Below are 26911 nucleotides of genomic sequence, written 5' to 3'. Positions count from 1 at the left end.
AGGGAACAGGAATGCGAGCGTTTAGAGAAACAGTCCTTGAACGGGAGTCTGTGAGAAAACGAAACTATTTCAGACACAGCGAGCAGGCCTGACATTCTGCTCCCCTTAGGGCCCCCCCCATCCTGCAAGGGGGACGGCTTGTGGGGGTAGGCATTGTGAAAGGCGCGAACCAGGTGAGGGGCGGAAACATCTAGTGAACAAACCCATTCGTCATAGGCAGGGGGGAAGTGTTTCCAACGAACCAGGTACTGAAGAGAGCCATGACGGACACAAGAGTCCAGGATCTTAGCAATTTCGAAATGCTCCTCCCCTCCCACCATCACTGGTTGATCTGGAAGAGGTTCGGGATGCCATTGCGAGGATGCAATATGAGGTTTCAAGAGGCTTACATGGAAAACTGGATGGATGCGCCCCAGAGTCTTCGGAAGAGAGAGTTCCACGGTTACTGGGTTAATGATTCGAGCAATGGGATAGGGACCCACGTATTTGGCACTGAGTTTATTACACGGGCGGGTGGACCGGAGGTTTTCTGTTGACAGGTAGACCAACTCTCCCACTTTAAAGTCCTGGCTAGGAGACCGGTGCTTGTTGGCTTGAGCTTTGTATTTACGTTTAGCCCGCTCCAGATTTTTTACTAGCCAGGGCCAGGTGGTATGAATCGCGTCCACCCAAGCTGCCACATCTTTACCACCCTCCTCCCCCGAAACGTCGATATGGCCAATGGGACCGAAGTCCTGGCCATATACAGTTTGAAACGGGCTGAAAGTCCTTGAACGGGAGTCTGTGAGAAAACAAAACTATTTCAGACACAGCGAGCAGGCCTGACACAGTGCATGAACCGGCTAATTATCAAGAAATGCTTTCTCTGGGAGAGAAGGAAAGAGATTTATGGCTTGAGGCGATGAATTTTGAAATGCAAGCTCTGAAGGAGCATAAGGTGTTCACTCCCACATCACTGCCAAGTGGGCAACCGGTAATAGGCTGCAGGTGGATTTTCAAGGTAAAGAGGCTTGCAAATGGTGCTGTGCAGAGAAAAGCCAGGCTGGTTTGCAAGGGATATAGCCAAAGAAAATACCTGAGCTATGACAAAGTCTTTAGCCCCACGATTCAGGCTGAATCAGTACGGTCTGTTCTGGCAGTTGCAGGGTTAAAGAAGAGGTATGGCACTATGATATCAAAACTGCATACCTCAATGCTCCCCTGAAAGAAACAATTTTCATGGACCAAATTCCCGGGTTTAAACTGACAAAGGGAGCCCAGGTGTTATGTCTTAACAAAGCTCTTTATGGTCTCCATCAGTCAGCAAGGGAATGGTACAATTGCTTTGACAAAGCCATAAAGCAATTGGGATTTAAACAAAGTGTGGCTGACTCTTGTCTGTATTCAAGAAGCACGGGGCAAAGTGTGTCTTACTTGATTGTGTTTGTGGATGATATTTGTATGGTGACTAATACAACACAAGAACAGATACAGTTTCAGAAGGAGTTGAGTACCAACTTCAAACTGAAATGTTTGGGACCCATTCAAAGTTATTTGGGGGTGCAAGTGACTAGAGACAAGGAAGGGTTTTATTCCTTATCTCAACCAAGCAAAATACCGCAATTGCTGGAAAGGTTTAATTTGGCAAATGCAAATGCTGTGGAATACCCAATGGTCAGAGGGTATGGGAAAGATGAGACAGAAGGGCAAGAAGAGTGTGACAGAGAACTGTATCAATCTCTAGTCGGTAGCCTTCTCTATCTAGCTTGCTGGACAAGACCTGATATCTATCAAGCTGTACACTGTCTCACAAAGCAAAATATGTCTCCAAAGCAAAGAGACTGGAAGGCTGCTAAGCGGGTTCTTAGGTACTTAAAGGGCACCGTGGATAAGCAGTTGCACTTAAGAGCAGAGGAGGGAAGCTTGACAGCTTATGCGGATGCTTCCTGGGCAGACGAGAAAGATTCAAGGTCTATCAGTGGGTATATTTTGTATCTAGGAAAGGCACCAATTCATTGGAAGTCCCAAAAACAATCGTTCGTGGCTACTAGCTCATGTGAAGCGGAGTATAGAGCCATTAGCGAGTGTGTGGGACAAGTAGAATGGTTTGTGTTCTTGTTAAATGAATTGGGTGTACAGGTATCTCTGCCAGTGAATGTGTTTTCTGACAATGAAGCAGAGAAAACTCTTGCCAACGAGCAATCTTTTAGAGGCAAGAGCAAACATGTTAAAATAAGGTACCAAAATGTGTCAGCTGCAGTAACAAATGGTCAGATAACTGTAATTAAATGTGCAGGTGCAACTAATATAGCAGATCTGTTTACCAAGGTGGTGGATCATAACAGATTCTTGCAACTGTCCAAACTAATATGATATACTTGAGAAGGAGTGTTGGAATATGCAAGGCTGTCATATTAGCTGTGACAGGCAGACTTAGATGGAAGAGATCTAACTGTCAACCATAGGCTGATGCAATGGCCTGGAAAGCCGCTAGGAGGCCTGATTATACTGGCCAGATCCAGTTGAGGCCAGAGGCTGAGGTGTGGTGTTGCACCTTGAAAGTGACTAAGCATGTATTGCTAATTAATGCCCGGTGGTGGCATTGTATATAAGTGTAAGACTCTGTGTGTCTGTGTCGGGAGTTAAGGTGGAGAGAGTGTGTATATAGCACTGTAAATAAACAACTGCATTTCTATAAGCTCTAGTGGTTCTGGTGGTCATTCCTGGACGTTGGCACAATCTGCCAGCTCTCGTGTCATTCTCTCCAGGATCACAGGAGCATGCCTATTATATTAGGTGCATTGGAATACAGGCAGGATGGTGCTGCTGCAGTTGTCTTGTTTGTGGGCTTCCTAGAGGCACGGGGTTGGCCACTGAGTGAACAGACTGCTGGACTTGATGGGCCTTCGTCTGATCCAGCATGGCTTTTCTTATGTTCTTACTATTGTTAAGTGTAAGGAAGAGTCTCTGGCAACCAAAATCAAGTTAATGCGTGCCATTGTGTTCCCAATTACTATGTATGGGTGTGAAAGCTGGACAATGAAGAAAGCTGATAGGAAGAAAGTAGATTCCTTGGAAATGTGGTGTTGGCAGAGAGTGTTACAGATACTGTGGATTCCCAAAAAACTAAAACAAATCAGTGGGTTATAGATCAAATCAAGCCTCACCTGACCCTTGAAGCTAAAATGACTAAACTGAGGCTATCGTACTTTGGTCACATGAGAAGACAAGAGTCACTGGAAAAGACAATCCTGCTAGGAAAAGTTGAAGGCAGCAGGAAAGGAGGAAGACCCTACAAGAGATGGATTGACTATATAAAGGAAGCCACTGTAAGGTCTGAGTCCACCTGTCAAATCCCAAACAACAGAACATCCAGACAGAGTCGTCTAAGAAGCAGTTTATTTTGGAAGCATAAGGTGTATAGCAGCCACTTACAGGAAACGGTACAAGGACTCAAGTGGGGGGAAGCGGGCAGGTTGAAACATATACATCAGAAAGGCACCATTGGATACCAGGCTGAGCCTGGTTCCCATGATAGATTACAGTTATCGCACCAGGGCGCAGGCGGTCATAACAAACCTCTGAGCTGCTCGACCTTGACTCCAGCTGCGCTCTCAGCCTGGAGCTCACAGCCACAGCCCTCAGATTGTGCGAGATCTGAGCAAGGCTGTTAAGGATAGGACATTTTGGAGGACATTGATTCATACGGTTGCCATGAGTTGGAAGCAGCTTGATGGCACTTAACACACACACACACAAGACTGGGTCTGTTACATCCTGAGAGGATGCAGCTCTTTGGGAATGTATTCCACATGTGGTTTTGCACCCATCGATAAGCTTCTTAGACAAGATTAAGGAAAGCATTGAGCATGAAGTTCCATGACCCTCAGCTGATTCTTTTTAATAGAGGTTGGAAGGAGGCTTCCTTCCCGACTCCTAAAGACTCAATGAGATATCCTTGTAGCTGCCCAATTAAGCATTGTTCAATGCTGAAAATTACTGAAAGCATTAAGTTTCTGGTCACATGGTTCTTGGGACTTAGTAATCATGAGCAAATTAATAAGGCAAAAAGGGGGGGAGAACGAAATAATTTTCCTGATACTTGTCTTGCCTTTGTTGTGTATGTTGATGCTCATAAATTAGCAAGTTACAAGCCAGAGTTGCACAAAGAATTAGACGGCGACCGAACACATATTCTTTCATTAATTTCAGGAGTAAGTTGATTGGTAGGGGAGTTAGGGCTTAGCTATGCATTACTAAGTCCTTGTGTTCACTAGGCAACAACACAAGGACTTTGCATCTGATGTGCAATGGAATACAACGGGAAGCGGACACACACGGGGTTCAGCAAGAGCCAGCGTGGTGTAGTGGTTAAGAGTAGTGGACTCTAATCTGGCGGACCGGGTTTGATTCCCCACTCTTCTACATAAAACCTGCTGAGTGACCTTGGGCCAGTCACAGTGCTCTCAGAACTCTCTCAGCCCACCTACCTCACAAGGTGACTGTTGTAGGGAGAAGAAGGGATTGAGATTGTAAACCACTTTGAGACTACGAAAGGTAGCGAAAAGTGGGGTATAAAAAAACCAAGTCTTCTTCATTTTTATAACAAAATTGTTTACTTGAAGAGGTTATATCAATGTTCATTTTTCAGTTGCCTATAAGTTTCAGTTTCTTACTGGTACAGCTGCAATGTAGCATAACTGACAGATCATTTAATAGTAAAGGCCTAAGAAGTTATCTGACATTAACCCAAAATGGCCTCTAGTATCTAATAAGAGTATCTTGTGAGATTTTTGCCAGCATTTTTGATTGCCAACACAAATCTTCAGATGTGTTTATCCAATGAAAACGGCCATAATACAGTATATCAATGCAAGTTCTCAGCTCCCCCATCTGTAATACAGGAATAGTAATACCAACCTATTCTTATAGGGTTGTTGTCAGGATGCCTTAAATAATATGTGTGAATGGCTTTGGAACACTCAGAAGAAGACGAAGACGAAGAAGAAGACGACGACGACTGCAAAGACGACTTGGTTTTTATATGCCGACTTTCTCTACCACTTAAGGAAGAATCAAACTGGCTTACAATCACCTTCCCTTCCCCTCCCAACAACAGACACCTTGTGAGGTAGGTGGGGCTGAGAGAGTGCAACTAGTCCAAGGTCACTCAGCTGGCTTCATATGTAGGAGCAGGGAAACAAACCCAGTTCACCAGATTAGCCTCCGCCACTCATGTGGAGGAGTGGGGAATCAAACCCGATTCTCCAGATTAGAGTCTACCGCTCCAAACCACTGCTCTTAACCACTGTACCACGCTGGCTCCCTGCACTATACAAATGCTAAGGAACATGGTTGTACTCTGTATGTCTTGCCTTTGCTGTGTATGTTGATGCACTCACTTTTAAACAATGCATCAGGTATATCAATCCCAATATTAGACATGGGATTGCATTAGCAGAGAATGTGAGAGCAAAAGGCTGTGAATTTTAAAGCATCAGCTAAGCCTAGCTGAGAGAGACAGTTCCGCCCATCTTTCCAGGATTCAAAGCTTTGCTGTTATTTGCATTTTGGCCTTTACAACCCTCCTTACAGGACCATAACCTAAAGTAATTGCTTGAAGAAACTTCCCTATTGATATCAGTGAATTGTAAGTCCTGCATGATTAACTTTGATTACTTTAATGGCATTGTGCAGAACTTAATGACCTGAGGATTTGATTGGCTGCTTTAAAATAGGCCACACTCTAGTAATTTTTAGCTTCCCCATGGATAGGGATAATACCTTTCCCCCTCTGTCCTCTCCTTGGCAATCCCACAGCTACCTTGTGCTTTTAATGAAAAAAAAATAGCTGTTGTCACCATATACATCCAGCCATAAATGTTAAAATGTTGTGTATCTCTATGTATTAGTGTGATCTATGTACATAATAGCCAGTTCTCAATATTCTCTCTCTTTGTCAAGCTCTGAGAACCAATTTGGACCTGACAGAGGAAATGCATCAAAGGTGCATCACCTTGCTCCCAAAACCTGGGAATGAATCTGGAGGAAAGGTGGCACATCGGTGCTTTCCCAACAGATTTTACTTACCTGCAAGTTGCTTTTGAGATGAGCTGGGGCAGCCAAGCCTCCTGCTATAGTGGGAGACATCCCCCTTCTGCTGCAGCCCAATGTATTTGCAAGAGCCAAATGGGGATGGGAGTGCCATCATGGTTACACAGTGACATCACCTCTGGTCATAGATTCATAGAGTTGGAAGGGGCCATACAGGCCACCTAGTCCAACCCCCTGCTCAATGCAGGATCAGCCTAGAGCATCCCTGACAAGTGTTTGTCCAGCCACTGCTTAAAAACTACCAGTGAGGGGAAGCTCACCACCTCCCTGGGAAGCTGATTTCACTGCCAAACAACTCTTACTATAAAAAGATTGTTTCCTAATATCCAGCTGGTACCTTCCTTCCCAGCAATTTAAACCTATTGTTGCGAGTCCCATCCTCTGCTGCCAACAGGAACAGCTCACTGCCCTCCTCTCAGTGACAGCCCTTCAAATACTTAAAGAGTGCAATCATGTCCCCCCTTAACCTCCTCTTCTCCAGACCAAACATTCCCAGCTCCCTCAATCTTTCCTCATAGGGCTTGGGCTCCAGGCCCCTGATCATTCTCGTCGCCCACCTCTTCATCCACTCGATTCTGTCCACGTCCTTTTTGAAGTGAGACCTCCAGAACTGCACACAATACTCCAGGTGCAGCCTCACCAATGCTGTGTACAGTGGAATGATGACATCTTGCAATCTGAATGTTATGCCTCTGTTGATACACCCCAAGCTCGCATTAGCTTTTTAAAATCACTGCATCACTCTGGCTGCTTATAGTAAACTTACGTTCTATCTGTACCCCAAGATCTTATTCACACACACTGCTACTCAGAAGTGTATCCCCCATCCAGTATGCATGTCCTTCATTTTTGTTACCCAGATGTAGAACTTGGCACTTATCCTTGTTGAATTGCTTCTTGTTCACATCATGTAACTGGAAGTGATGTCACGTGTCTCCATGTCGTTCTAGCAGTACACCATGGATTGCTAGAGCATTGCTATGTCATGTAACATCATGATGTTGCACCTTTGAGTGACACTGTGTGACACCTCACCCTGCCCCACCCCTAGAGATCCTTGGGGTTGCTAGCCCTTAGCTGAAAACCCTAGCTGGGCAATACACTAGAGATAGAATGGCACATGAACATGTAATAGTATGGTGCTTTGTTACAAATTTGGAGTTTTACTGTATGCAGATGAAGGCTGAGATCACAGGGGCTTTGATCTCGCCCAGAATTTCCATGGGCACAAGGAATGGAGCAATTTTCACTAATTCCCCCCTGCCTGTGGCAGCCCAAAATGTCCCTCAAATGCTGCTCCTAGTAAAGGGGGACCCCCGAAATAGCTTAGAGGGGGAATCAGAGGGAGGGAGGAACTGGTGGTAATCATTCTCCCATTTTACGCCCATGGATGTTTGAGGCAGGATGCAAGCAACTGGTGCTTTCTGGATTGCCTCATTTTGTCCTTGGACTACTTCACCTGCCATTCCTTGCATGCAATCAACTATTTTTTTTCACACTCTCTGGGTGAAATTAGTCCTTTATTTGAGTCATTGTATTGCAAAGTATAGTTCAGCGTGTTTGGAAGGAGAGGAGAAATGTTTCGACAACTCTGGATGCTGTAACTCGACATTTGCAAACCAAATGCATCCAGCAACATCAACAGCAAATGGGGTGTGTACAACCTGAAAAAAGGAGCTCCCCCCTGAGTTGACCAAGGACTCAGGATTTCTGCCTCCTTAATGAATGCATAAGTTTATTTGTATAGCCATAGGGCGTTACAAAGTGTCCTTATACAGAATTCTGTGAAATCAAAGTTAGAAGTTAGAAGCTAGATACAAAATAAAAGATAAAAACAACAATTAACACAGGATTACCGTATGCTATAAATCCGTTTGAACTAAAAATTACCCTCTCTAAAAATTCCTAAACAGTTGCTCTCTTTAAAACCTCATTGGCTCTTATCTTCTTTGCAGCCAGGACAAATTGTGACATTCTTTAGGACACATGTGAGTCAGCGTCAGATAATAGGAAAACTGGTTTTTCGTTTCAGAGCTAAAATTTACTCCTTTCTGTAACCCATCCAAAAATTGGGCCCTTGGTTCCATATACAACGGGCACGATAAGACATAGTGGGGTATTCTTCATGGAGATTTGCTGCTGTTTCGACGCTGTTTTGCGTCGGAGGCAAATTTTGGTTATTCACTGCAGAGCCGTGTTTTCCCCCACTGAGCAAAATAAGCCGGTTTAAAAGAGAGGCAATCCAAACCACTTCTGAGCCGTACTTTCCAGTAAAAGAGCATTTTGTTGCTCGGATGCCCATGAAGAAATGTTTGCTTCGCTCCCCGGGACGTCTCCTTCCTCCTCCCCCAAGAACGGTGATTGGCTGGGGGAGTTGCCACTCTAACAGCATCGCACCGGCAGGAGGGACACCCAAAGCAGACTGGCTGCCCCTCTTGAGAAGGGTGATGGGGGTTTTGGCTTGCATTTGCCGCTCTCAGGATGCCCCTCCCCAACACACACACACATAGGATCGCACCGGCAGGAGGGAGACCCAAAGCAGACTGGCTGCCCCTCTTGAGAAGGGTGATGGGGGTTTTGGCTTGGATTTGCCACTCTTAGGATGCCCCTCCGCAACACACACACACATAGGATCGCACCGGCAGGAGGGAGACCCAAAGCAGACTGGCTGCCCCTCTTCAGAAGGGTGATGGGGGTTTTGGCTTGGATTTGCCGCTCTCAGGATGCCCCTCCCCAACACACACACACATAGGATCGCACCGGCAGGAGGGAGACCCAAAGCAGACTGGCTGCCCCTCTTGAGAAGGGTGATGGGGCTTTTGGCTTGGATTTGCCACTCTTAGGATGCCCCTCTCCAACACACACACACATAGGATCGCACCGGCAGGAGGGCGACCCAGAGCAGACTGGCTGCCCCTCTTCAGAAGGGTGACGGGAGTTTTGGCTTGGATTTGCCGCTCTCAGGATGCCCCTCCCCAACACACACATAGGATCGCACCGGCAGGAGGGAGACCCAGAGCAGACTGGCTGCCCCTCTTGAGAAGGGTGATGGGGCTTTTGGCTTGGATTTGCCACTCTTAGGATGCCCCTCCCCAACACACACACACATAGGATCGCACCGGCAGGAGGGAGACCCAGAGCAGACTGGCTGCCCCTCTTCAGAAGGGTGACGGGAGTTTTGGCTTGGATTTGCTGCTCTCGGGATGCCCCCCCCCCAAACACACAGGATCATGGGAAGAGTGGGTGGGATTAGGCGGATTTGGAGCGGTGAGTCATGAGCGGCAGCAGACGTAAGCAGTGCAGAGAAGTGCGCTGTTTCTCCCGTGAAAAATTGGGATGGGGGGAGAATCTGCACTGCCATGAAAAAGCTATTTAAATCAGTTTATTATTTGCTCCGATTCGAAACCGAAGCAAAATCCACCGTGAAGAATACCCCAGTGAGATAGATCCTCCAGAGTTGGGATTCCACAAATTCATAGGTGTTGTTCCTTTGGCATTTGCTGCAATGTCTAGTCAAAAAAACCGATGGCATAGACTGGAAACATAAGGTTGTGAGGGCCGTTCTGAGACTCCGCACTGAGAGGTTGACCAGGTAGGGAGTTCTAACATGATCTTTTTTAAAAAGTTGAAACTAGAATGAAAATCTGGATTCCCGAATTGTTGCTCTATCGATCAATGTATCAAACGTAAACACCCAATCTCTAAGGTGGGATTTGTCCACTGAGGTACTTATAAGGTCGGATCTGACTCCTTACAAGTATTAACTATCTCAGCAAAACCTGGGACTAGGGTTGCCAACCTCCATGTAGTAGCTTTAATGTTTGCTCTATATCCATTTTCCCTTCATAAGTCTCTCTCTCAAACAAAAAAAAAACATTAACATGTGATATTCATATTAACAGACATACCTCATACCACTACATACCTCATTAACACAACATAGCTCCATTTGTCCTGAATACGAGTGTGCGCTTGAAAAAAATGTTGTTTTAATTCCCTCTCATTGGGAAAGGGGATGTGTATCACTATTCAGAATTCTCAGAAATGTCATGTTGTGAAGACATGTCGGTTCACTGTTTTCCATGCGTAGAACATGACAGATTTTCCTGAGTGGACTTCCCCCCCCCCCAAGTGGTATCAAACTATTAGGGAGCCTAAACCACCACCTCTTCTAAAGACTCTCCAAGTTTCAAGTGACTTGGACAAGTGGCACAATTAGGGTTGCCAACATCTAGTTACTAGCTGAAGATCTCCTGCTATTGCAACTGATCTCCAGCCGATAGAGAAAATGGCCGCTTTGGCAATTGGACTCTATGGCATTGAAATCCCCCCTCCCCAAACCCCGCCCTTCTAGTCTCCACCCCAAAAACCTCCCGCCAGTGGCAAAGAGGGACCTGGCAACCCTATTGATTAGATTTGCATTTTGCATTGTTTCATTCCCCCCCTGCCCCGCTACCTGCATTTCATGGCCCCTTTGCCCTTGCTGTTTCTTGTTTTTTGCAAACCCCTACATAAAATGACTGCATAATGAGTATCCACTTATAACATCTGAAGAAGTGGTCCATGAAATCTCATTCTGAATTAAATTTCAGTTTTTTCTTTATGGTGCCACAATACTCCTGTTTATTTAAGAGCTAACCTTAGAGGAAATCTTTGCTCTGGAGCTGCCAATATGTGAGACAGCAACTTTGGCTGTAATAATAGATCCGCAGTGGCTGTTGTATACACGATACATTCCTCCAGGTATGAACATGCATATGTGCAAACCAGTCCTCAGTATTTCCTGGGAACAACCCCCATTAATGCAGAAATGAGTTTCTTTTTCAGGAAGACACCAAGGACAGTTTCTCTAATTTTCAAAGAACATTTTATGATTTTGAGCACTTCAGATTTCAAAGGGCCTAATTTCCAAAAAGTGCTGACTAGAACATGAAAATAATGGAAGCAATCAAAATCATTTGTCACTTGTGAAAATAGAGTATTTTTATTTCCAAAAGTTGGGGGTGGGGGGAAGGATTATTCATTGTGATGTCATGGGTTAATGTGTGGCTTTTTCCCTTTTTTCTTTTGTATAGGATTGCAGTCAACCAGCATATGAGTTTTAGTTGGATAGTCATATGCATTTAACCAACTAGTTAATGAAATATAAATACATCTGCATATGATCAAAAACATACTTCAAATGGTATGGATCCAAATGTGCTTTTTCAGTAGCCCTGTTCAGTTGTTACACTTGACTGCATGTACAGGACAAACATGCTACCCATGGTCCTACCAATACACATTTTCTCCATTTTTATTGTACAGGGACAATGCGTGTTTTCCTGCTTTGGAACAAGTGGACCATGCTACATGTGCACTGAGGAGGAATCTACACATTGCCCCTTTCAAAAGAAACAGTGATTTTCATGGTCACGGTGCAAGGAATGTACCATCTCAAAAGGGCTAGCAAGCTATTCATTTATTTAATTACTTTATTCATAGCCTGTCTTTCTCTCTGGGACTCAAGGATGATTATAGGAAGTTGTACCCCTACAGAGATGTGGGGGCATGTTCAATTCAGTACCACCAATTATAATTGCCCCCCCACACACACAAATTAATTAGTGGAAGTAATGTAGGGATGCTATTGATGCCATCTAGGGCTGTTGAATTGGTAAAAACTGAACTGGAAAAATACCAAATAAATGCAAATTCGGTAAAATTTGGGTTTGGGTTTACTGAGTCCGCAAAATCCGGGAGGTTGGCAAAGCCGAATGTGCCATTCCTCAAAAACGTCTTTCCACAGCTCCTGGGAAGACATTTTTGCAGGTAGAGGTCCCAAATTTTCAGGGTAGCTAGAAGGGACTCTCCTTGCAAGAACCCCCAAGTTCGGTAAATATTGGGTCAGGGGGTCCGGAAATATGGGATCTGAAAGGGGTCACCCCGTCCTCCTCCATTGAAATGCATTGGCAAAGTGGCTGTGTTCAGATGCTTTAGTGCAGGGATGGGGAACCTCAGGCCCGGGGGCCGGATCCAACCCGCGAGACCATTTCCCCTGGCCCTTGAGCCAGTTCTGGGAGCTCCAGGGCCCTGCCACTCGAGCTCTCCGTATTTAGGCTCTCCCCTTGGCAGTTCAGGCATTGCTGGCAGGCAGGCACGTGTGTAAAATTGATGCTGATTGGGTCATTGTTGGGCCGTTTCTCCCAACTCTCCCCACTTCCTACTCTTGGAGAGACACACAACTTCCACCCAAAACGTGCGCCTGGCCGGAAGCCCCCCTCCCCTTTCTCTCCCCTGCTGTTTCCAGGTGAGTGGGTGGCGTGCCACGCCATGCCCTCCCTTCACTCTCCAGCTTGAAACTGCTTGGGTGCCTGGAGCTTGTGTCACCATCTCCCCCTCGCCTGGCTACCGTTGGCTTCTCCCTCCCCTCGCTCACCCCTGTAGATGTGGAAATGGGGCATTCCCCCGATCGTCGGGCCACTAGAATGGCCCGGTGAGTGCATGTGTGAAAGTATGGAAGGGGAAGGGGAGTCGAAAAGCTTCCCCCAATTGTGTGTGTGTGTGTTTGAAAGTGGGGAAGGGGTGGGAAGCATGTGTGAAAGTGGAGAGGGGGGAGAAGCTGAGAAGGCTCCCCCCAATGGCGTGTTTGTGCGTGAAAGTGGGGAGGGGGGAAGGATGTGGGAGTGCATGTGTGAAAGTGGGGAGGGGAGAGAAGCCAGGAAGGCTTCTCCCAATTGCGTGTGTTCAAGTGTGTGTGTGTGGGAAGCCTCCCTCCCTTTCCTTCCTTCCCTCTCTCCCTCCTCTGCCTAGCCTCTCCTAGGGTTCATAGAATCATAGAGTTGGAAGGGATCACCAGGGTCATCTAGTCCAACTCCCTGCACAATGCAGGAAATTCACAACTACCTCCCCCCACATCCGCAGTGACCCCAACCCTCCCCCTGCCATGCAGGATCCCACAATCAAAGCACTCCCAACAGATGGCCACCCAGCCTCTGCTTAAAGATCTCCAAAGAAGGGGACTCCACCACCCTCCAGGTGGTTGCTGGAGACCTGGCAACCCTACCCTGCCTTCCTTCCCTCCTCTGCATAGCCTCTCCTAGAGTTGTCAACCTCCAGGTGGTGGCTGGAGACCTAGCAACCCTTAGCCTCCCCCACCCCCCGCCAGGAGATCTACACCTGGTATGGCCCCTGAATGATGTTATAAATGGGCAAATGGCCCTTGGCAGGAAAAAGGTTGCCCACCCCTGCTTTAGTGTGATCTTTGCAATGTTTCTCAATGGAGGAGCCGGGCTTTAAACAGTGGGAAAGTTCACCCCATGCCTCAATTGAGATACAATGTATCCAAATAAGCCTGCACCCAAACTTTACCGAATTTTTTTCCCTGCATAACCCTACTGTAAAGTTTTGAACATCTGCCCCTACCCCAATAAAGTTGTCACACACAAAATAAATGGGTTCGACTGGGATTTCTTACCTATTAACAGCTGACTGGAGCCTTATTAAATATCTGTACTGCCCAATTGATAAGCCGTGATAGGCCAGTTTGGGAAGACTCTCCATCATGGGATACCTCCATGAGCTTGCCAAAACATTAGTAACTTAAACAAAACTCCATATCCTACCCAGTAAAGGCCTAACAAGTCTTAACCAGGTCTTTTTCCATTTCCATTTATTTACTAGCTCCTTTGACCAAAGGTCTTGAGCTTAACCATAACAATAATACATAATACAACAACACATAATCAATTTACAACACCCAACGTATACTTAAGGTTAAAACACAGTAGAAACAATTACTAAACATAGCATCACTAATACCATAACAATATATTCCCCCTGAACCAGTCTCATTGAAATCACAAAATCTGTTTCAACATTCAACTCGTAGTTTACGTGCTTGTTTTGTTTTGACGTTTGAGCGACATCACCTCCGCCAAAAATCTTGCAACAGAACTAGTGATATCAGGATGAATATCTCCCATTATGTGGGATATCACCCAGGACTCCAAGGGAAGTTTGTATTTAGACAATATTGGGGTGATCCAACGCAACCGAGGAGCTGACCAGAACCAGGTCTTTTTAATAAAAATAGAATCCAGCATGAAACAGTGGCAAAGTGAAGCAGGAAAAAAACAAACCAAAAAAAAACTGCTTTCTCAGCCAATACGAAAAGTAAAAAAAAAAAAAAATCCTGCTTGATGCTGACGCAGCCAGCTAATATTCCCAAATGCAGAATGAGCAGCTCTGAATGCCAAATGCAGTAATAGAGGAGGTGCAAACATATAAGCCTGATTTCTCCCCTAGCTTAACTGGCCAGGGAGCTAGGGTTGCCATCCTCCAGGTAGTAGCTGGAAATCTCCTGCTATTACAACTGCTCTCCAGCCGATAGAGATCAGTTCACCTGGAGAAAATGGCCGCTTTGGCAATAGGACTCTATGGCATTGAAGTCCCTCCCCAAACCCCGCCCTCCCCAGGCTCTGCCCCAAAAACCTCCTGCCGGTGGTGAAGAGGGGTCTGGCAACCCTACAGGGAGCCCACCCAACATATCCACCCAAATACCTTCCTTTTAGAGAAAACAAGTAAGGTTACGCCAGAAGAAGCAGGAGCTGAACTTATTCGAAGAAGAATTTTTAATTGCTGAAGGAGTGTACAGGAAGGGTTGTTTTTGCCTCAGTTTTATGACAGCAACCAATTCAAACATGTTCTGCAGTTGGGGGGGGCATTTTTTACGTGTTCTAGCATTAGTCTTTGAATTCAAATTTTTAAAATTCTCCAAGATCAACTACATGGTTCCAGTTTCAGCTAAGTTTCTGGCAAACACAACTAGACAGCCCTAACAAATTAAATGGATTACTGGGAATAAGTAATCAGTTTCAATCTGTACATCAAATAATTAAAAATAACTTGAAGGAAAGGAAGTGAAACTGGTTAGAGGGTAACTGCTGACACTAATATTTCAAAATGTTACAGTATTCAAAAGCAGAATTAAGATAAACTCCCTTCAGTCTTGACATCGGTTTCAATTATGACTGAACCATTATGGCTGTCCTCTTCAGATGGTCTCTCCAAATTTTTTCGAGGCAAGTTCAAGGATCTCCCAGATGGGACAAATTAATCTTTTACTACTCTGTTATAATTAAAAACACTACAAAGTATCCTTTAGTAGTGCAGGAATTAATATCCAAGAGCATCCTAAAAGCCCTTTTTTACCAGTCATCCCAAATCCATGGGCAGTGAAGAACTATTTGCTTCATGTCAATGGTTTTTGCCATTCATTTTGACTTGGAATCCACAGATGTAAAGGGTTTGGCATGCCTAGCATTGGGATTTTTTGTTTGTTACTTTTCCACAATTAATTTTGTTTCCTTCATGCCACATAAGAAACTGTTTTGGAAACTACCCCCCTCCCCATTTCAAAAGAGGTTAACCATGCGGCAGTGTAATCCGCTATCCAAGAAACATCAGGGCATCCTTGGACATGTGGAATTAGTTGCAGAGCAAATGGGATTCAAGTTATTGCTTGACAGAACTTAACTGGGCTCTCATCTGTGTAACTTTACTCTGTTACCTCCATCAGACTGCTCTGGGTTGCATTTGTAATCTTGGGAACTGCAGAAGAAGAAGAAGAAGAAGAAGAAGAAGAAGAAGAAGAAGAAGAAGAAGAAGAAGAAGAAGAAGAAGAAGAAGAAGAAGAAGAAGAAGAAGAGCTGGTATTTATATGTTGACTTTCTCAACAAAGAAAACTCAGACGGGCTTACAATCACCTTCCCTTCCCCTCCCACAAAAGACACCCTATGAGGTAGATGGGGCTGACAGAGTGTGACTAGCCCAAGATCACCCAACTGGCTTCATGCGAAAGAGTGGGGAACCAAATCTAGTTCATTAGATTAGCGTCCACTGCTCATGTGGAGGAGTGGGGAATCAAACCCAGTTCTCCAGATCAGAATCCACCTCTCCAACCACCACTCTTAACAACTACACCGCACTGGCTCTCTGTCAGAAACAGATGAGGAGGTCCCAACATTGTCCACTTTTTACTTCAGTGAACTATTCCACTCCTTGGACATATCTCTTTAAAATATATATATATATATATATATATATATATATATATATATATATATATATATATATATATATATAGCTAGGCTTACTGAGCTTAGCATTTGGAACATAATATAACATATACCATTGCCAGTAGCATATCAAAGTCCAATTATGAATCAGGGTGATTTGAAATGAGGTATAGGTCATCCAATAGTGTAGGCATTGCTAAGGCCAGCCTGGAAGAATGTTCCTTCCTGTTTCCTTTCAATTATTGAATGTCAATGAGAAATTTGGCTGGCTTGGTGCTTGAAAACATTCTAATTGTATCATGAGAGAAAAACCATGGGTCCTCTGTAACCAGTAAAAAGGCTGTGCTGGGGATCATGAGATCTTCATGGACCAAAGCCATGTAGGACCGACACTGTAGTAAGAAAGGGAATTTCATAAGTTCAGACAAGCTTTCTTGTTAGCAAAATGTAATGTACTAGACTCAGCTGAGACACAAGGGCGATATAATAAAATTATTGCAGAAGTACAAAAATGCCCATTTTGACCGGATCAAATAGACTCCCTAGCCCACATTGTTTTAGCATGTTCACAAAATATATGTATGTATTAACAAGCTGGTTTCAGGGTGTGTCAATCTATCACCGATCAATGTTTCGTTCTACAACACCTAATTGAGAAATACTCCTTGCAAGGCACAGTTTCCCTCTATGTGGCCTTTATTGATTTCAAATCAGCTTTTGACTCTATAGCTAGAGTCAACCTATGGAGGAAACTGGAGGCCTCTACGATTGATAGGCGGCTGCTTTACTTAATACGCATGCTACATGAAGGGACTTTGATAAGAGTGCGATGCAATCCTCAGGGCCATCTCTCTAATGCGGTCAGAACCGAGAAAGGTGTCAAACGGGTGCATACTGGCCCCACTTCTATTTAATTTCTACATAAATGATATCACAGCTTCATAACATGAACTTTCATCCCCCAAAACTGGCAGGGAAGTATATTCCAGTGCTGCTGTATGCTGATGATGCAGCAATCCTATCAAGAACACCGATAGAAGAGCCATGGATGCTGTCATATTGTAAGGAGGGCAATCTACAACTTAATTACCAAAAAACTAAAATTATGGCATTTGCCAGGAGGCCCAAACTATTATCATGGAACATTGAGGGCCACAAAATATCTTTAAATATCTGGGAGTAATCTTCTATTCCTCTGGAACTAGAAAAGCCCATGGTGACTATGTGGCTGGGAACGCACAAAGAAGTGCAGCTGCCATATTAAAATATCTTAGGACCAAAGGTGGCTACTACATCCCGGCTGCCCTCAAATTGTTTGAAGCCAAATCGATTGCACAGCTTCCCTATGGTACTCAACTAGGACCTTATGCCAATATATCATCACTAGAACGGGTGCAATCTAAGTTCCTGAGATCAGCCTTGCAAGTCCCAAAACATGTTTTTAATGCCACCTTACGCCTTGAAACTGGATTCACACGAGTTGAGGCCAGAGTATTGATGACCGCGGTCAACACCTGGCTTAGGCTATCCTGCCAACCATGAGGCCTTGCTCCCTTAATTACAAAGGATGACTTTCAATCGTCATGGAAACGAGCGGTGACGGATAAAATGTCAACATTAGGCTTTACACCGCAGGTACTAACTGACACAGGCTATGATCAGGCCAAGGCAACGATTAAACAGCGTATAATTGACACAGAGCGTCAAACAGATCTAGCCAAAACACCAAACTTCATTATTAGTGAATCCTGCAGGTACCTTACTACTCCTATGGAATATCTAACCAAACTTGAAATTCCAAAACATCGAAGAGCTTTCACCCTGACCAGATGCCAAGCCCTCCCCTCAGCCATCCAGGAAGGCCACTACAGGAAGATGCCATATGAGGAAAGAAAATGCCCCTGTGGTTCTGGATACATAGAAACTTTTGAACATGTTCTTCTCCACTGTCAATATTATATAGCTATCAGAGAAAGGTTCATCTTGCCATAAATTTCCCAGCCATATGGGACCGTTCCATATTTCATCTCCGTTACAAGATGTAAACTCCGACACAACGTATTCAGTGGCTAGATTCTGCAATTGACTTATGACGGAGGAGGGTCTGTGCTACTCAGCAGCCCTGAAAATGAAGGGATACAGTTTTAATTATATGGGCTCCCCTTTGTCACCAACAAATGAACCAGCATGTTTTACTCAGATGTGCATTTTAGACTTATGTAAATTGGTACCTTACCTGTTTTACCTGTGCTGGTCATTGACCGTAATAAAGAATTGTCTTGTCTTGTCTTGTATGTATGTATGTATGAAGAAGAACATCTTCTGTTTCTTCCATTCTTAGGTGGGAGTAGTAGTAGAATCCAATCAAGAATTCTCGACTAGATGGACCTTGGGTCTGACCATCAGGGCAGTTCTTATGCAGTAATTGTATATTTGTCAGATCCTCAGGAAAGTTGCTGCCCTTGGAAACTGCTTCAAACATGGTGCTAACAGGATAGCGCAATCTATGTGGTAATAAAACAAGAAAAAGTCAATTAGTAAATGGCAATAAATAATGAGCAATTCAGACAGATTATAACATATGAGCATTCTAATGGCTGCATTTATTAAGGCTTGCATTTCGATTATTTTCAATGAACCCATAAAGGTATTTCACAATTAACAATGGATCACTCACTGATTAAATGGCTGTATCATTTTAAATGCCAGTTCTTTCACATCTGGTTTCTTCACAAATCCACCGACATGTGATGCGTATGTGCAACATTCATACATACATATGCATCCATTTGGTATATTATAATGACAAAAACAGTATCAAAAGCTGGACATTTTGTCAGATTGGGTTATTTCAATTAATGCCTTGCATGTATGTATTAAGATCCAAATGGAGTAGAGATCTAAATCCACTAACCAGATTTCAAAACAAAGGCAGGAATTTACAGCCTTTCATACCTTCTACAGTGACCACCACTACCTTATCCCTTCTCTACTGCCTCCTGATGCTTATCTTTGTAAAAGAAATAAAAATAAAATACTTACTTATAAATTCTGCATTATTTAACATATTATGCTTTGTTTCTGTAATCCTAGTCATATTACATTGCTTCTTGGATATCTCATCCTGTTGATTGCACAGATTTACAGATTCCTGTGTGATCAGCCTTGAGTCTCAGTGAGAAAGACAAGTTATAAATAAAGCAAATAAATAAATGAGAGAGACATGTGAAAGAATGATAGTATTTACATAACCATAGCTTCTAGATGTTACACCTTGTGATGGATTAAATAGGTTATCCTAAGCAAAGTTACACTCTTTGATTTCAATGGACTTAGAAGGACATTCTATAAAGGTGTGCATCTTTTTTTTTTTTTTAAGTGTTTTTCAGATTCAGGATTATTAAACCCAAACTTTTTCAGAAAAGTCAAAAAGGGGGGAGAGAAAAGAAAGCCAAAGGCACACACCAGTAAATGGGGTTTTTCAGCAATTTTCAGAAATCAGAAAAAAATTCAGGACCATGTATGAAAAAAATCATGGTGGTCATGCAAGAAGATTAAAAGATTTGGAGTGAAGTCCATCCTGAAATATTTTTTAAGTTAAATTTGCAATGGGTCCTAAAACCATGCTGCTAGTAATTGTACCATCCACTATTGTGAAGTCCTCTGAAAAGCTGTTCATATATATATGATTATGGCCGTAAAAGAGATCCTCACCACAAAGTGGAAGTCAGAAGACTTCCGGATGTAGGAGATTGAATGGCCAAGCTGTCAGATTTAGTAAATAAAATACCCAGTGAAGAGTTCCAAAAGAACTGGAAACTGTATTATGCATATGTGTTGTAAAATATGTATAAATAGAATTGAAAATGGTTAGACATAAATTTACACTGGAAAGTAAATAATAGACATTAATGATTATAAATAAGTTAGCATAAATGTTAAAATCAGATGAGAATTCAGCAAGGCAAGTTTTATTATGTAATTGCAAAGTATTAATATTATGAGAATGAACAATTAATCAAAAGTAGCATATTTATTGCCAAAAAGCGAGAATAGTACAACTTAGGGAACATACAAAAATGGAAACAACACTCTATATGTTCACCCAGAAATTGCATTCTTTTTATCTTTTAGGTTTCATGTTTATATTGTGTTGATTATGTCATGTTGTTATGTATTTTATGTATGTTTGTATTTTTATGGAAATGCAATAAAAACTTTTTTTTAAGAATATTTTTTTTTGGCTCCATTAAAGTCTATGGGGTATATTTTTGGGTTTCTGGGGAGACTGTTTTTTAAGGTAGAGGTACCAAATTTGCAGCATAGCTGCAGGTGACCCTCCTTAAACGGACACGCGAATTTGGTGAAATTTGTATCAGGGGATCCAATTCTATGGGCCCCCAAAGGGGGTGCCCCATTTATCCAATAAAGTTTCCAATGGAACATGGGGCACTCTATTTGGGGGCCCACAGAATTGGACCCCCTGACCCAAACCTTTCTTTTGAGGAGAGTCACCAGAAGCTGTGCTGCAAATTTAGTGCCTCTACCTTGAAAAACAGTCCCCCGCCAAAACCCAGAAAAGATCTCCCATTAAATGCAATTGCAGAAAAACATTTTCCCAGGCTCCCATTGTTTCCAGTAGAGGAAAAATCAGCCTTTTTTCCTCCAGAAGAAAAGAAAAGAGGCACCACCACAGTTCAACACCTCCCACCCCAAGAACAAGCACAAGCCCAACAGAAGCAAACTAGTGGAATCAATCCAGAATCAATCAATCCAGAAGGAGGGGGAGGAAGAATCAACGCAAAAATCAGAGCCCCTCCCCCAGACCCTGAGACCCAGAGATTAAGAAGAAACTCTGGAACAGGGGGTGAGAACACACACACACACACACAACGGGGGGAAAACACCTGTAATAAACCAGCAAAAAAAAAAAAAAAAAACAACCCTCACCAACCAACTAATGTGGAAAAACTAGCAAATATACAACACAAAAGGCATTGCAGTCATTGGCCAAGCAGGAAAACTCCAGTGAGCAATCCTATTTGTCCCTTTGAGATGCCTCTCCTCCTCCCTCCTGTTGGCCTAGAAACCAGTCAAGACGCAGGAAAAGGGCAACAAGAGACTGCTCCTTCTTGAGCAACTCAGCAAAGGGGGGCCACCCTTGCCAGACGAGCAGAATTTAAAGGGGGATAAAAACTTAAAGCCCGATCGCCAGCGTCGTGAATAGGCTTTATTTTAAAAAAATTAAAAAAACCTGTGCGCTTTAACAGAGGCTGTGAAAAAGCCAAAAAAGCCAAATAAATTCGGCTTTTCGGATTTCAGCTTTTCAGCTTCATCCAGATAGACTTTTCTCCCCCAGTTAGGCATATCCAAATGCACACCCGTAGTATTCTGTTTAGGATGGCACTGAAACTTACTGCCTAACTCATTGAGGCATTGATCTAGTTATTATTTATTTACAGCATTTATAGTCCAACTTTCTTCAGAAGCGTCAGACTTGTGAAGGTATTTCTCCAGGACCCTGAAAATGTGGTACCCATGTAGTTCAAGGTACTCTTATTCTTAGAAGATTCTGAACACTGGACATTTATTTTTCTCCCAAAACAAAGGGAGCTGTGACACTTCACACAAATTGTGTGGGAACTATTTTTTGTAAAAATAAAAAAATTAAAAAAAAAACTCCCCCAAGTTATAGAAACCATGAGCCAAATGCATAAACAGAGGAAAACATTATGGGCCTTGATTGGGGGGTCAGTTGAACATTAACCTCGGTTTGTAATTCATTGGTGCAGAGCTGTTAATGGAAAAAAGAAGCCTCCAAATAGCTTGGGCAATATTGACAGGACTCCAAAGTGCACTCGAAAATGGTTTAGTTATTCCAACACTAGCTAAGCGGACTACTAGGGTTGCCAGATCCTTCTTCACCACTGGCAGTATGTTTTTGGGGCAGAGTCTAAGGAGGGCAGTGTTTGCAGAGGGGAGGGACTTCAATGTCATAGAGTCCAATTGCCAAAGCAGCCATTTTCCCCAGGTGAACTAATCGCTATTGGCCTGCGATCAGTTATAATAGCAGATGATCTCCAGCTAGTACCTGGAGGTTGACAGCCCTAAGGACTACTTCACAAAAGAGATTGTTCATGCACATATGACCATCCTATATCAATGTAGCATCCAATTTCCCTAAATTTCTTCTAACACAAGCCTTTCCAATATGTGAAATAATCTGCTTTTCCTGAATCAAGGGAGCAAGCCTAACTAGATTTATTTGCAAGCCCCATATTATGTTTGCCAGTTTGTAGTTTCTATGCTTCTGACCCCATGTATTCCTCCATCTTTCATTTTATTCCCCTAATGGGAATTGTGTATGTGTCTGAGATATCCTTTGTTTTGGTTGCTCTCTCCCTCAAAAAAAAATAAATAAATAAATAAAAAAAAGAACTCTGCAAGTCTCTCTTCACTTCCTTGAATATACGTAAGGATTTTATAAAGTATTGAACCTGCAGAAACTGATAAAAAGGGAGCTGTTCTGACCCTGTCGTTTTATTTGTTAGGCATCCTGATGTTACACATTCTTTCCAAGAGATAAGGTCGATATATCTATCTGACCACAGCCTGCTCGAGGCCATAAATGCTCATATTTTCCCCCTCTGGTGTAAACACTGGGTGGAACAAAGCAGGGAGATTGGTGATAAACATGGAGCAAGTTTGGCTTCCCAGTGGTCCCATCTTTCAGCACAGCAGTTTATCCAGCCACTGGCCCAATAAACAAACTAGGAAATGTAAAAGAGAAATTGGAGGGAAAGCAGAAGAAAGTTGTGCAAGATTTGTTGCTAGAGACAGTAAACCAAACTCCTTTCCCATCTAGGGTTGCCAACCTCCAGGTACTGGAAGTTCAAAGGAACAATTCTCAGTACACAGCCACTGCACACTCAATGTATACAATTTTAACAATATATTTGTTTACTTAACAATATATAACCATCAACTTATACAGATGAACTTAGTAGTTACAATTCTGCGTGGATATGGAACTTGTCTAGCGAGATGTTAAGTTACAAAATTATGCTTTAACAGTAGTTCAACATACAATAACTACTGGAATCCCCCAGGAAAGTGTCTATACGTCCGGCAGTAATAAAGATTGCAATGAAAGATGTTTAGGATTGCAATAGAAGATGCTCTCAATGCCGCAGTCTGCTGGTCTGTGCTGATTGAGTGCATACAGTTCCAGGTCAGCTGGTCGCTGCTGACCAATCAGATTGCTAGAATCTCATTACTGCTGGAAAAGCTAGCATAACTGCTTGCCAATGATGCTGTGCATTGCCATGTGTTATCAATACACAGAATACACAGAAAAATACACATATAACAGGAATCCTGTTGCTTTCTTGTTTCGCATTGAGGTTTGCTTCATCAGACTGTGTAATTGTTTCTAGAATTAACATATATAATAATAAAGAGTGCTATTCTAAACATGCGTGCATTATCCCCCACCCAAAGTTATAAAATAATTTTCTCTTACCTGGCTGCAATTTTGCAGCTCATAAGAATGACTCCTAGTCTTTTGTTTATGAGGACCTAAGGTCTACCTTTAAATGCTGAATAACAGGTGTTTTCATTTAAATATACAGCTGTGGGATAATAATCCTTCCTAAACTCATATACATTCATATCCGACTAATTTCTTACTCATTTATTTTTATTATTATTTTAGTGATAATTTTTGTCAGTGGGAGCTGACATGATTCCTAAGGTGTATTATGTTGCTTGTATTATTTCTGATGTAATAATCTTGTTTTTCTTACAGGTGGTGATCTCACAGCTGGAGATAATATGTTTCCTAATAGGGTGGTAAGTAAGGAGTAGATGTTTAGTTATGATTCATAAGTAGCTGGATAAAGCTAGGGCCGAGTTCAATCCATAGGGATGAATAGAATTAAACAAATGGATGAACCTTGCCTCCTGTTGGCATAATATTCTCTCTTTATTGATATAAGGGCCCTTATGTATTTGCCAAATGGCAAAGAACTGCAAATCAATGTCTCTATGGCCTTTTTCTAAAAAATGCAAGACTATGGGTGCTTCTAATACTTGATTGCGTATTCTTGAGCGGTGTTCTTCTATACAATATTTTAAAGATCTCAAGGTCTTGCCCACATAAATTAAATTACAAACACATTTAACAATGTAAATAATTCCCTTAGAATCACAGTTAGTAAATGATTTCAGCACAAACCTAAAGCCTGTTTGCTGGCATACAAATTCTTTTACAGGTAAGGATAAATGACACTGGACACAATGTCCACATGAGAAGTGTCCCCTAACTATAGGTTGTGGATGTCTTACAGGTCTATAATCTGATCTAATGAGTTTGTCTCTAATGGCTTGTGTGTTTTTTTTAGACCTATTTTAGGTAGTAGATTGCACCCTGAAATATTGCTTACTATATGCCAATTTTTATACACTATTGATTTTATTGCTGGTGCTAAATGTGTATAAATTAGGGGGAAAGATAGTCCTTTGTTAGAATTATAATCCCTATTTTTTAGCAATTGTTCACGATCCATATTTTTAGCCCTAGTCAATGCCTTATGTACTATTGAATCAGGGTAGCCTCTGGCTAATAAAGATGTTTGTAGGTCTCTGGCTGCTTTCATCAAATCCAGTTCTCTTGTGGAATTTCTTTTTAAACGAATAAACTGGCTATAGGGGAGGCTATTTTTTAAATGAGAAGGATGAAAGGAACCATAATTCAAAAGTGTTTTTTTCCAGTGATTTTCTTATATGGATGTACTGCTATTTTAGATTTTGTGTTGATGAAGACTTCTGAATCTAAAAATGGGACCATGGCGGAATAGGTAATACCTGAAAATTTAATGTTGCTAAGACAACTATTTATATATTGTAAAAATTGTGTATATGTTTCGTGATCTCGAATAATAATAAAGATGTCATCTATAAACCTAATTAATGTGTGCACATGTTGTTTGAAAATATCATTACTGTAAATAAATTGGTGCTCAAAAAATATCATTAAAATGTTGGCAATTGAAGGAGCACATGCCGAGCCCATTGAGACTCCCTTGATTTGTAAATAAAATTGACTGTCAAACCTAAAACACTTTTTCCCCCAAAAAATTAGGTCCAAAAATCCATGAGTAAGGAAGTGGGTGGTTCCTGTTTAACCCTTGTTAATAATAATTCTGCAATTACTGACCGCACTTCATTTAAAGCAGTGGTTCCCAACCTTTTTTTGACCAGGGACCACTACGACTTTTTTGTTCGGTGCAGGGACCCCAAGGTTCAAAATAAAAATTCTGAGAATTTTAAAATAAACTTTAATCATAACTGTTAGTTAAACATTAAACTTAGAATAATATTTGAATATATATTTTTATAATAGAGAACTTTTAATTGAAAATATTAATTTATTTTGGTTTTATAACTTTGTTTTGCGGACCTTAATTTAGTTCTCACGGACCCCTGGGAGTCCACGGACCCCTGGTTGGGAACCAGTGATTTAAAGGGATGCTAATGTATAAAGCACTGACATCAATGTATGCCAAAACAAATCCCTTAGGAACTGATACTCCTTCTATTTTTTGAATAAAGTGTTTAGTATCCTGAACATAAGACTGTGTTTGTATTGACTGTGTTTATATTTCCCATCTAGGGTTGCCAACCTCCAGGTACTAGCTGGAGATCTCCTGCTATTACAACCAAACTCCAGCTGGTAGAGATCAGTTCCCCTGGAGAAAATGGCCACTTTGGCAATTGGACTCTATGGCATCGAAGTCCCTCCCCAAAGCTTACCCTCCTCAGACTCCGCCCCAAAAATCTCCCGCTGGTGGTGAAGAGGGACCTGGCAAACCTATTCCCATCCCAAACTCTCAGTCCCAGAGATGCAGATCTGAACTCCACCCCCATGCAAAGACCTACCATTTAAGCGTGTTATGATGAGCTTGGGAGAAGGGAGGCAACTAGATTTGAGTGACCAATTACTTTATTTTTATTGTTATTATGGTCATTGACCAGAAAATACATATTCACATATATAAAACATTCAAGTGAAGACGAAAGTAATTTTCGATAGAACAACACCAAATAACTAATTCATGATAATAGTAAAACCGTTTAGCCAATTGTATAATTTCAATAACAAAAGAGTCAATAAATAAATCTGTAAAAGCTAAAATAAAAACAAAATACAGTAAAATACAGTAAAAATATGAATATGAAATTTAAAATTTAAATTTATCTAGCATTTTTGTCATTATACCTGCGGCAAACTTTATATACAAAAGCACAGAACTTAGCGACATTACTTGTGATGTGTGGATTCTCATCAGAGTGTTTTTGAGTCAAGTTTTTTTTTTCAGAACGACCTGGGATTTTCTTTAATAAAGGGTAAATAATTGAGTGGATCCATGTCACATTATTGAGAAGGGATGTCTTTGGGTGAAAATTTCATGATAGTTTTTTGTGGCTCTCTAAACACCCTTCATGAGAGGCAGCATGGTGTAGTGGTTAAAGTGTTGGAAACCCAGGTTCGAGTCCCTACTCTACCATGGAAACTTGCTGGGTGACCTTGGGCCAGTCACACCCTTTCAGCCTTGACCCTGGCAAGTATTTGGATGGGAGACTGCCAAGGAATACCAGGGTTGTTATGTAGAAGCAGCAATGGCAAACCACCTCTAAGCATCTCTTGCCTTGAAAACCCTATGGGGTTGCCATAAATCAGCTGAGGTTTGATGGCAAAA

This window comes from Euleptes europaea, chromosome 9, assembly GCF_029931775.1.
Source record: "Euleptes europaea isolate rEulEur1 chromosome 9, rEulEur1.hap1, whole genome shotgun sequence".
NCBI classification, from domain to species: domain Eukaryota; kingdom Metazoa; phylum Chordata; class Lepidosauria; order Squamata; family Sphaerodactylidae; genus Euleptes; species Euleptes europaea.
This window is presented reverse-complemented; position numbering follows the sequence as displayed.